This window comes from Chelonoidis abingdonii, chromosome 15 (genome assembly GCF_003597395.2).
Source record: "Chelonoidis abingdonii isolate Lonesome George chromosome 15, CheloAbing_2.0, whole genome shotgun sequence".
Taxonomy (NCBI): domain Eukaryota; kingdom Metazoa; phylum Chordata; order Testudines; family Testudinidae; genus Chelonoidis; species Chelonoidis abingdonii.
The window spans coordinates 17,894,522-17,907,656 of NC_133783.1; the positions used below are offsets into that span (position 1 = coordinate 17,894,522).

The window sequence follows — 13,135 nt, forward strand, 5'->3', positions numbered from 1 at the left end:
TTGGGTGCTGTGGGGGAGGGGTCACAACAAGGAATAGGTGTTATGGGGCAGGGCCTAACAGAAGGGATGGTTGCTGTGAAGTGAGAGGGTCACAGAAGGGGATGGTGCAGTGAGAGCGGTGCTTCACACAAGGATGGGTTTATGGGGCAGGGCTCACACAGAGGGGATGGGTATTGTGCGTTTCAAGCCAGGGTCACCATAGGTTTGCTAAGGCGGATCGCACTCACGGGAAGCGCACGGTTGGAGACGGGGGAGCTTTCGGACCTTGCCAGGGGCCTGGCTCTCGCGGTCGCTGCCCTGGCTAACGCCGCCTCCCCAGGGCACGCAGAGACCGGGCCCGCCGCATGGCGGCCCAAGGGGTAAGGAGAGCCGGCAGGTACCGGCCCCGGCGCCCGCTGCACGCCCCTTAGCGAGCGTCCCCTGCCCCCAGCCCCCTCCGCCTGCCCAGGAGCTCCGCGCTCGCGGGCGGCATGTGTCGGGGCGAGGGCTGGCCCCATTACCCCGCCTGGAGGCAGCGCCTGGCCGGGGCGGCGGCGTCAGGGCAGCCTCCCGCCCACCGGCCCCAGCTCCGCGGTGCTGCCCCCAGACCCGGCTCACGGGACAGGTTTGCAGCGGCAAATTGGCCTGAGACGCAGAGAGCGCCGCGCGGGGGCCGGGGCTGGGGGCCAGAGCTGGGACGGGAGGCGGTTCTAGGCTTGGGTCTGACGTTGAATGTGCGAGGGCTTAGCCCCGCGTTCGGGTGGAGGGGAAGGGGTGCAGCCAGGCCTGGCTACCTCAGCCGCCTCCTGCATGTGAGGTGCTTGGCCCAGCTGTGCTTTGCAAGAGGCAGGCTTCATGTTATGAGGTTGGCCAGCAGCGCTCACGTCTTTTGTTTAATAATTTGTTGACAAGTCACATCCTGTTTATTTAAACCCTTGAGATGTTACTAGTTCTCCAGCTAGCTGCACAAAAGGGAAAAAGAAGAGTGTACGTACTAAAAGCGTGGGTGAAAATGAAATGTGATAGCTCAGTGGTTTGAGTATTGGCTTCCTAAACCCAAGGTTGTGAGGTCAATCCTTGAGGGGGCTACTTAGAGATCAGGGGCAAAAATCCATCTGGGGATTGGCCCTGCTTTGAGCAGGGGGTTGGACTAGGTGACCTCTTGCTGTCTCTTCCAACCCTCATATTCTGTGAGAAAGGAAAGTATTATGCATGATATAGTCTTGTGATATTTAAAATAAAGAGAGTTTAAGAAGGACACATACACAAGTTGAGAAATTCCCATACCAAAAGCTTTTCTAAAATCAGTTGGTGTTACTAACTGACAACTCTGTTAATTTACTGATTGCCTCATTAAAAGCAAGGAAACCACTAGCGAAGGTTATCAGCGTTAAGGTTGTGCTGTGATAAAGTAACTTTACTTCATACTTAGTGGGAATAATTAGTTCATATTATGTGGACTGTAACATTTATGATGTCCTTAACTATAGTTGCTTTTAAGTGCTTGTGAATTTGTAAGTTATGTGATTGGTAAGTCTATTATTGTTACTCAGCTATAATTTGTTTTTAAACAAAATTTTTGTAATATATAGGTATTGTACCCAGGATCTTCTGTGTTATTTATAGACACTTTTCAATATACAGATTTTTCTTCATTTATTCATGCTGAGAGATGCATCTTAACTTTTAAAATTTCATTGTTGGTCTGTATGCAGTATTACTTTAAGTGACGTGAAAAATATAGAAACAAGATTAGATTGATCAGAGATGATATATTTTGGTCTCCATGTAATCCTTTCATTGATTAATGCACCCAAAGCCTTTTAGGGAGTTTCACAAATCCTCACAACATTCCTCCTGAATGGTCTTTTTTTCTAGGATCTCTGATTTGGCTGATAGATTTGTGATTTCACGAGTAGCCGCATAACTCTCTATGGACTGCATTTCAGAGGAAGCTCAAGAGTACAAGTTATTCCTCTTTAGGTCAATGTTAGCTTAAGCTCAAACTTTCTACCTCCAAATACCTGTATTTCAGATGGTATCATGAGATAGTGTTATTTTGCTAATTCTGTCCATTCTGGGGGCTTATTTAACCCCAAATGCCTAAATATGCGCGTTCCATGTCCTTCTCTTTAGAGCGTTAGAAAATAAACCTGACCTTCATTTCAGTCAGAAGTGGTGGTTTCAGATGTTTAAATGCGTGAATAAAGTTAAATTCCTCAAATTTGTGAAGTGGAGCAGACAGAAGATCTGGCCTGTAAAAACTTAAGTGCTAACAATACTTTACAATGTGTCAGCTTGACCTATTTCACTGAGTTGTTGCTCCAGTCATCTGCACTTTCAGGAGTATTGGTGGTGTAGTGGTTATCATGGCTGTCTTTCAAGCAGTTGATATTGGTTAACTTTCAGCTAGTGCAACATATCTACATCTTTAGGCACTCAGACAGTGTGGTGATGGGTTGTTATACAAAACTCTAAGATTATTTCTCTCTTTGATAGTGGGAATTTAAAAAGCCCTTGTTGAAGGAAATCTTCTTCTGTAAAATGTATTACTAAATATTATAGTGTTGTATGAGAGGTTTACATACTTTCCAAAATATTACTTTTATTTATATTAGTAGCTGTAAATAGCTTGGTCAGGAAAACAGCAAAAAATTGGTAGGATTCAATCAAATTGTGGTTTAAAATAAGTATGCTGTACAAAAGAAAGCAAGTTGTAGAAAATAGATTGTATTTGAAATATACAACAGAAGTATTTTCTTTTTATACAACTTTATAACAATTCTTATAAAGAGTTTAGAGTAAATGTATTCACACAGTCTATTTTTTATTAGGTTTTATAATCTTTTACTCAAAATTCTTAGTTCATTTAATGTATTTTAGATTAAGTTTATAGTGTATACTATTGTCTCAAGAATTTGTTTGATTACAAATATGGTGAAGTCATGTATTCTGCATTAAATTACATAAGTTTCAGGTTTTGGCAGAATCTAATGTTGTTATTCACGTGCACTACATAAAACAGGGTACACTGCTATTATTTTTGCTCTTTTATCATCTGCAGGATCTCAATACACAGTTTTGTTTTAGATTGATTAAACTGTCTTAATTGTTTGAGCTTATAAGAAACATACAATTATAGATTACTGTTAGCAGAAAACACAACATCTGAATCATAAACAGTGCAGCATACAGTATAAACAGTTAGGGTCTTATTTCTTCATTTAGTATTTTTATTACTGAGATATCATTGATTGTTTTCAGAGCTGCTGATTGTCTAGTAATAGTAAAAGTTGAATTTCAGAACAAATATATGCTGATCCAAAATCATCCTGAAATCTGAATTGTGGCATCTCAGAAAAATGCAGTATTTTGTTATTAAAAGGACACAAGTGCTTCTGGTATTTTTTGTTTTATTTCTACTTTTTATTCCTTCAAATGGACACCAACATATGAGAACAGTCCTCCATTTCTTAGCTTACAGGCTTTGTCCTTTGTATGTGGCATATCTGTTTCTCTCTTTTGAATGGAATTGAAATTAACGTGGCTATTTTGTTTTCTTATTTATGTGACAGCAAGAAAAGTACAGTGGTTAAAAATAGGGGCTGTTGATTTTAATTTTCCAGTGATGGAAGGGACAACGGAGGCTCTCTTACAATTCCTAATCCTAAATAACAATTTATTTATCTTAATGGTTTCATGTAGACAGATTTTGGATTTAAAATATTTGATAGTTAATTTAATAATAAAATGCCTTATAAGGTAGTAATAAGTGAGCTGCACCTTTTATATGACAGTGGTTTGGCCTCCATTTTGTCTACAGTTGTAGCCCCAGCCCCTCTGTGGCACTGTTTTGGAGGAGGAGCTCAGGTTTCTACACACTTGAGTTACTTGATTTGATCTGAGGTATTTGATGCGTCTGTTTGTTTATTAGTGTATTTTTTTTTAAAGATTTGTTTGGGTGCCCAAAGCACTAGATGAGTACTTTTATATTGTAATTTCATATAAATATGAATAAATAAATCCTTTGAGAAGTACAGAGACTTTTACATTCACTTTTCTCTGTCTCCTTTGAGGGACGTAGTTCAGTTTTCTTCTAGGATATCATATCAGGAGTAATTTTCAGATGTGCCTCATGGATACACCAGTCTGTCGAGAGACCCTCTCTGGTATTACTGATAGTATACTTTTTAAGCCACCATTAGCTTATTTGTTTTTCACTTAGGAGTTGGAGCTTTTCAATATATGATGTTTAACCTTATGACTGTCCTGCAAACATTTTTCTTTGAGTACTTTGGAAGCTTTGCTTGAGGAATTCCAGAAATATAGGATTCCTGCATCTTTTGTGCAGTCTGATTGGTGTTTCCATCTGATGCTCTAATGACAAAAGACACTAAGTGTTTCAGAATGCTGTATTCAATAGGCAGAAAGATGTAATATATATTCAACAAAGCTAGATAATTTCTTTCAAGGAAGACAAAACATTACATTACAAATACAATAGTAATGTTTTAAATTATCCAAATGTTTATCTTAAAAAATTTAGTATTCTAAATAATTTGCTCTATTCTCCATAATTAAATACTGACAGTTTTAGTCTTACTAGTTATTCACCAATGGTCTTCACTTGAAATGGGCGGTAGATGGTGCCAGGTATTCTTCTTTATCAGGAATACTGACCTGTTGCAATTTGTTGCGTATCTTGACTAGTGTCAGGCTACAAACTTGTACTGCTGCTGAAATTACAGCTAGAACACACTGAGTGGTGGAGTGAAATCTGTTACAAAGAGGGATTTGGAGCAATCAAATTTTTGAATTGCTGTGCTCTATCACCGCTCCGGCACCAATAGTGAGTGGTGCTCCAGCTCCACTCCGACTCTGCTCTGTGCTCCAACTGTAATTTTTAACTAAATAAAAAACTGCACACTGTAATTTTGAAAAAACATTATTTTTATTCAGACTTTTAAAACAATTTAAATGTCACCAATAATGATACAAACTAGAATCAGTCATAATTAATTCTGTAAAAAATTATTGCAGCAATCAAGTTGTCTTTCATAGGCTGCTGCAAATCATTTAAAATGAACTTTAAAGCCGAAAACAGTCACTCTACACTAGCTTGAGTTGTTGGCATGCTCCAAGCAATTCTACAGGCAGCCTGAATGCGGTGTGGGTAGCTGGCGTCAAAAACAGACTTACTTTTAACCTACCAATAGACTCCATTGCCTCACAATCTTCCCGAAAGTTTCTCTTAAATAATGCTTCTTTACAATTACGAATTGCAGAAATTTGCCGGCATCTTACTTGTTTATCCAGTTCCTTTTCGAAGACATCATCTTTTGAAGAATTGATGCTTGAATTATCTCCATTTCCCCATGATGGTTGAAGACATCTCAAGTTCAGAGTGGAGACAGAAGTTTCAGAACAGCCTGCTATTTCTGAAGGATGTGAACTTTCCGAAACCGCAGATTCAATTGTTGTTTGCTCCTTTTGTTGTGTTTCGTTTTCTTTAACCTCTTTTGCAGAATTCAAATGTAGTAATAGACTTTGTTTTTCGAGTCATCGAGCAATATCCAGGAGCCCTTCCTTTGTCTTTGGTATTTCCCTTGAGGTAAGAAGAATCCGATATTGTGGGTCAATATAAACTCCAGCAAGGAAATGAATATTGTCAAAAAGCTTCTCTTCGCGTTTCTGCATGGAGGATAGAATTCCTTCTGCAATTTGTCCACCATTTTCTTGCAACAATCTTGACAGTTTTCGCCATTCCTTCATTAAAACTCCTGGGTTACATCGACAGCTTGAAGATTCATGGTGGTTTGGTTTGGTTTTGCCAAGAGGTCTCGCAGGTTCTTCACTTCATCCCATTCAGCTTTTGTTAACTTGAGTTCTCTTGTTCCAGCAGCAGCCACTTGTTCACAGTAAGATTGAAAAACGAGAAGCCAATTAATCATCGCAAATGTTGAACCCCAGCGAGTCACAGTATCCAATGATTGAGTTACCCCATGTAGATCAAGCAGAACACTTCAAATACGTGGGTTTCATAGTTTGACAATGACTTGTCAAATTTTTGCCTGTAATTTCTTCGCGTGTTGTTTGTTCAGTCCATACCAGTTTACCAACTGAAGAGTGTGAATACCACACCTCATCAGTTGGACTTTTGAGTCGTCCTCATGAAGCCATGTTGGAAGTATCAGGCTAGGGTAATTAACCCATTGCACAGCAGCATCCATGTTGAGTTTGATTTCATCCATTCCTTTAGTTGCTTCATCAGGCAGAGTAGCTTCAGTTCTGTCCACAACCCTGTTCACAGAGGTAGAAATGGTTTCATTGTCTTCGCTGAAATTTTTGATGGCACACATCATGCTTGCTGCATTGTCAACGCAGATGCTCAGGACTTGCATTTCATTGATCCCAAATTTTTCTAAAACAGCTTTTACTTGACTTTTCACATACGAAGAATTGTGACGCCCTTCAGTGTCAATTATGTCCAAGGTTTTACCACAGCTTTATCTTTTCCTTCTTTGTAGTACTGAGCATTGATTGCAAGGAAATTTCTGTTTCCGTAGGTTGCTGCATCCATTTTCAGATAGCACAATTTTTGCTCCAAAGCTTTCTTGAGCTCTTCGCGACCAGACTTAGCTGTGCTGACAACTAAATGATGAACCGCATCGTGCCCTGTCAAAACGCCAAGCTGCTGACCCATTTCACCTGCAATTTTTTGGAATCCTTTGTTCTTTAGCCTGAAGGTAGTGAGTGGTGTTGAACTCAAGCAAACCATTTCCATCAGCCCTTCACGGAAAGTGTTGGCATCCATGGTGACTGTAACCTTTGAGGACTTTAAGTATGAGGCAAGAGTATGAGTTTTGTTTGCTCAATTTTGGATTTCTTTTCAGATGAAGCTCCGCAAAAAGTCTTTTCTCCAGGAGTTTTCAAAGAGCTCGGTGAACGTTATTTAGCCGTGTCAGCTTTCTGTTTTGCTTCATCTTCCTGGTCCTTTTTTGTAACTAGAGCCGCATAGTTTTCAGGATGGTTATGTTTTACATGCCACCAAAGGTTGAAACTTTTCATGGCACTTGCTTCACTTGTCTTGAAGCTACATGGTTTGAGCTCGCCATTCACTTCCTTTTCCACCTTGCACGTTGCCGATTTCTTCTTTGCTTTTCCCCAAATCCAAATTTGGGCTTTTCAAATTCAAAAGTAAAGATGTCGTTGAGATCCTTTTCCATAAATCGGCTAGCAATCATGGGGGGCAAATTTTATTTTATTTTATTTTTGTTGAAGCCACAGCCAAATCTTGTGCTGCTACTGAATCCAAATGTTTCTTGTTTTGGTCTTCGAAAAGGAATTAACAAAAACATTACTTTTTTTTTATAATGTACCTGCTTGTGATATCTTAACCACTTAAGGTACTTCGAATTTATTTTGTATTTTCTGGACAAAAATGATTACATTTTCTTTTTACACAAAACTATTATCAAAGTGTTTTTAATATTTTAACATGTTTCTTGCAGTTTTAATGAAGTAAGAAGTATTTTTAATATACATAATTAACATAAATTTTCATTTATAAATTGCAAGTTAGTTTTTCTTATGAAATTTTGTGGTAAAAATATTCAAAATATTTTCCAAGTTTTTAATTAATATCTCAAAAATGCTTTAATATAGATATATCAGTTAAATTTGGTATGTGCCATAACATTAGTATGTGCTATCGCTGTTCTACAACATTAATTGTTGGGAAGTAATGAGACTACACGTTACAAGGTTGAAAATAAACTTTAACAGGAAAGCGGATTCAAATTGCAAGCACAATCCTTTTAGTAAAGAGAGCAAACTTTTGGAAATATGTTTTGTTTCATCAGCCTGAATAGATAGAGCAAATCACAAGTTCTATCTTGTATAATATTTCCAGCATGATGAAGGAAAAACATATTGTTGTCAGTAGCTACCGATGTGGTGCTCTGCTCTTTTTTCGATGATGATAACAGTTGGCTGCGTGCATGTTCCCTCTGCGTGCTGCCCCGGCTCTGCGCATATAGTTGACACAGTAAACCCCGAGAGAACCCCCAATAACCACAGACTCTAGTAAGGTACGAAGGAACCCAAGCCAGGTTTGTTGTCAAACGAAGGACAGTAATAGTTTCCTATAGACTCTACAGGACATACTATGAATATGTGTCCCCTGGCAATGGACACAGCTTAGTCAGTGGCGGGACGCTCCACTGCTCCCTAGGCTGGACAAAGATGTGCATTCCGGGACCTACTTTTATACAGTTACAGGACAGATTACTCATCCCTACTGATGTATTGAGGTACAGCCTCTTGGCTCATTAGGGTTCTGTCTCCCCTTTGATCATGTTGTTCCAGACAAACAGATCTATCCATCATGCTGTCCTGTCTTTAAGATGCACTTGCCTGTTCCTTGTTGTGTCTATGGAGTGTCCTTGTATAGGGCTATCCAGGCGCCATCTTGGCACAAGTTCCTCTTATTAGCACTTATATGTGAATGCACCTGCTTTTAGCAAGCCTCTTCTCGCTAACTTCTGTGAGTGAGGCCTGTCTCTGGCTCACAGCCCACCTTTTGCTTAGCAATGCCTGGAAGTACTTTGGTTCAGGCTTCAGGCCTCAGACTGGGCCTCTGACACAAGAGTTTATGTTTCAGGGCCTCATCTTACTATACATATTTCCAAAAATTTGCTCTCTTTACGAAAAGGACTGTGCTTGTAATTTGAATCCGCTTTCCCCTTTAAAGTTTATTTCCAACGTTCTATCATACAACATCATTCAAATAAAATTATTTAAACTACAGGCGTCGCAGACTGGGGGGACTGGGCCAATTTTATTTAATATTTTTTAAATCTTCAACTATTTAACAGATATAACCCTGGAATATCATTTAATGCTAATACATGCATTAAAATGATACTCTTAATTTATTTTGTATAATTAACTGTTTCTGAGAAAACTGTTTAAAAATTTTAATCTGCTTAGAATTATACAAACAATTGTACTTATTACTTATTTTTCAAATTTGGAACCATAAATTTTAAACGTAATAATAAATAATAAGCAAAAATTATTAACTTATTATGGAACATAATATTACCCCTCCTTTGCCAGGGGCAGGCAACGACAAGCCTTTCTTGAAATATGAAATAAAAATGACCAACCGCCAGTTTGGGACGCCTATGGTTTAAATAATTTTGTATAATGTAATATGGTAGCACATACTAATGCTAAGACACAGACATAACTTCATTACTTTATATTAAAGCGTTTTTGAGATATTAATCAGAAATTAACTTTTCATCACCTCCTTGAAGAGACTGTAGCTCCCTTAGGAAGAATTTTAGGACACATGTTCACAGAAACGGTTTTTCTTAAAATGACCTAAGGATTGACCCCCAAAGTTGTGTTGGACATTTTCCAATCACTCTTGATATATCACAGAAATCACTCCTAATTTATGCAAAAATGTTTATTGTATGTTTATATGCCTGCTGCATGCGACTTTTTCAGTAAATTTAAAATTACAAACAATGCTACCAAAAGACCATTGAACAGATGACATATAAAATAAGTCTGCCAGAGTGATATGGGAGCATGTACAAATGAACAAATGTACCGGTAATGGGAGCCTGTGTGAGAAATGAGCTTAAGTGGTTAATATCTCTTGCAATATCTTAATATATCAATAACATAAACAATATTTTTTTGCAATATAGCTGTTTGTGATATCTTAAATGATGCGTCTTGCGGCACACTTTTCCATAATCGCAGCACTCAGCACGTCTTATTGATCAGCCCTTACAAAAGAGGTATCAACACATACTAATCTATCTAACTAATCTACATGAGTATGTACTTGCCTAACCTTGGCAGAAGTGTGGAAGCAGTCTGCAGTGTTGCCGGGTGTCTGATAATTATCTGATTCTTTAATAAAACATAGCTCCAAAAAACTTTGTAATTTTGTATCTGTACATTAAATCTTGAGTTCAGCTGAAGTGAGAATAACTGTGACATATTACATAAAGTGGTAAAGTAGATGTTAATATCAGTTGTTATACAGTCTGAAACTTTTTGGCACGTTTAGGACTTTCTTGCTAAATATCATTCATTTTGGATTGAAAATGAAAAAAAAACAACAAAAAATGGAGCAGTGGAGCAGTCAAGATTTTCTCTCCGGCTCCACTCCAGCGCCAGGCAAAAACCTGCAGCTCCGTGCTCCAGTTCCGCGCTACGCTCCAAAGACCTGGTTAGAAATGTAGCGTGCACCGTTTACATGTGCACACACAGAATTTGAAGAGCCATTTTCAGACTTTGGAACCTAGTTGCCATGTTTAGTTAATTTATTTTAGGTTCACATTAGGTTTAGGCCACAGATGTCAGTTATAGTATATTATATGATTTAAATATTAAAGATGTAAAATCATATTTCAGTGTTTACTTTATAAAAATTGTGTAAATTAACATATTAGAGTACCTTACATGTTTGTTTCTCTGAGGGAGAGAGAAATGATCCTATAGTAAACTACATTTCAGAAATGTGGGTAGCAGCCATTCTTTCAGCCTTGCTATCATTGTTGCAAATGAATTGAAGGGTTATTCTGGCCTGTGACACTGGTAGTAATTTATGAACTCTTTAGTATTGTTTTTAATGAAGCAGGAGGTTATTTTCAGTATTTGTAAAATGTTAGTATATTGAGCTACTTGTTTGTGGCTGCATGATAGGAAAATAATCTCGCAATATATTGTACTCTATATAATAACGTTACTAACATAGTTTTTTTCATAATAAATGCTTTATTACCATTAAAAATAGAAGCAATTACATATTACTTGTGTCAGAGAGAAGTTTTTATTTTCTTCATTGCTTTCATGCTATTGAACTGTAACACTGTACTTTAGGTCAATATTGTTAATAGTTGGAGACTATAAAATGAAAAGCTAAGAAGAGTGAGTGTTATCAACATAGTATATACGAAAATAGACTAATCCTTAACCAGCAAATATTAGTGTGTCCAGTAGATCTTTGATACTCATTGCTTCTTGCAGTCCTGTTTTCTGCAGCCATAATCAGCTGTCCAGTTACGCCATCTTCAAGGTTGTGGAAGTCATGCTACAACTCTGCTGCAGCAAAGGGGGTACTCTGCAGTGTCTCTCTCTCTCTCTCTGGCTACAAGTAGAATTAGCAGAGCACCAGTCCAAAATTGTACTCCCACCTTACCGGTACTCTCACGGCCTTGAAGTGTGAATGTCAGTAATGCTAAAACTTAGCCACCTTTGGAGGCTTTCTTCCATTTCTTTCTGTGTGTAACTGAGCCCGAACCTTATTCCAAGAGCTTAGTCCCTCCTCATTCAAGTCAATGAAAAAGTTGTTATAGACTTCAGTGGTATGTGATTGAATCCTAGGAGTATAAAAATGTATACAATTCTTGATATTTTAGTGCTACTAACACTTTCTTTTGCTTCAGTACAGAAATATCCAAAAACTATTAGTTGATAGATATTCATTTTTGCACAGCAATTCCATTTTAAAATTTTGTAATGATATAGCTTCCATTTTAAAGTGCTTTGAATCCTCACAGCAAGGCTGAATCACAGGCCTGGTCTACACTACGCGTTTATACCGATTTTAGCAGTGTTAAACCGATTTAACGCTGCATCCGTCCACACAATGAGGCCCTTTATATCGATATAAAGGGCTCTTTAAACCGGTTTCTGTACTCCTCCTCGATGAGAGGAGTAGCGCTGAAATCGATATTACCATATCGGATTAGGGTTAGTGTGGCCGCAAATCGACGGTATTGGCCTCCGGGCGGTATCCCACAGTGCACCACTGTGACCACTCTGGAAAGCAATCTGAACTCAGATGCACTGGCCAGGTGGACAGGAAAAGCCCCGTGAACTTTTGAATTTCATTTCCTGTTTGCCCGGCGTGGAGCTCTGATCAGCATGGGTGGCGATGCAGTCCCAAATCCAAAAAGAGCTCCAGCATGGGCTGGACGGGAGATACTGGATCTGATCGCTTTATGGGAGACAAATCTGTTCTATCAGAGCTCGGTTACAGAAGATGAAATGCCAAAGCATTTGAAAAAAATCTCCAGGCTATGATACAAAGTCCACAGCACAGTGCTGTGTGACAAGCATAACGGAAAGCCAAAGAATCAAATGGACGCTCATGAAGAGAGGGAGGGGGACTGAGGACTCCAGCTATCCCACAGTCCCGAAAATCATTTGCATTCTTGGCTGAGCTCCCAATGCCTGTAGGGTCAAACACATTGTCCGAGGTGGTTCAGGGTATACCTCGTCAATTTACTCCCCTCCTCCCCGTGAAAGAAAAGGGAAAAAAATCGTTTCTTGACTTTTTTCAATGTCACCATATGTCTACTGCATGCTGCTGGTAGACACAGTGCTGGGGCACTGAACAGCAGGATCCTCTCCTCCTCTCTCCCCTCCCCGGAGGCAGATGGTACAGTGCAGTAGGACTGGTAGCCGTCCTCATCATCAGCCCGTGAGTGCTCCTGGCTGGCCTCAGGTGAGGTCGGCTGGGGCGCCTAGGTAAAAATAGGAATGACTCGCGGTATTCCCGGCAGATGATACAGAATGGCTGGTAACCGTCCTCATCATAGCAGCTTGGGGGCTGAACTCCATCAGCCCCCCCCACTTCCATGTCTAAAGAAAAGATTCTGTACTGCCTGGACTATCATAGCAGAGGGATGCTGGGCTCCTCTTCCCCCCCCCACCATTTAATGTCCTGCCTGGACATTCATAGCAGCTGGAGGCTGCCTCCCCCCATTTTATCTCACTAAAAAGTCAGTGTTTCTTATTTCTGCATTCTTTATTACTTCATCACACAAATGGGGGGACCTGCAATGGTAGCCAAGAAGGGTTGGGGGAAGAGGGAAGCAGCAGGTGGTATTGTGGCAGGGGCACCCCCTAGAATGGCATGTAGCTCATCATTTCTGTGAGATCTGACACGGAGCGGCTGTGCTCTCTGGTTCTCTGATACACTGGTTTTCTTGTACACTTGCCCCATATTCTAGGCAGGACTGAATCTATTTTTAGATACAACATAAAGAAGGGAATGACCCCAGGGATCATTCCCATTTTTGTCTTTGCGCCCCCGGCTGACCTCAGCGAAGGTCAGCCAGGA

General features: G+C 39.6%; 1 protein-coding gene across 4 annotated transcripts in view; it reads left to right on the forward strand.

The window, feature by feature from the left end:
- The first annotated feature begins 363 nt into the window (after positions 1 to 363).
- The window catches only part of CABCOCO1 (ciliary associated calcium binding coiled-coil 1), a 74,071-nt gene continuing 61,299 nt past the window's right edge, over positions 364 to 13,135 (forward strand). For 2 of the 4 annotated variants that reach the window (XM_032784475.1, XM_032784477.1), the window contains exon 1: positions 531 to 604. The gene's annotated coding sequence lies outside the window, so the exon portion shown is untranslated. Of the gene's footprint in view, positions 377 to 530; positions 605 to 2,155; positions 2,249 to 13,135 lie in introns of those variants that run through there. The other 2 variants (XM_032784474.2, XM_075072590.1) reach the window with 2 other exon arrangements.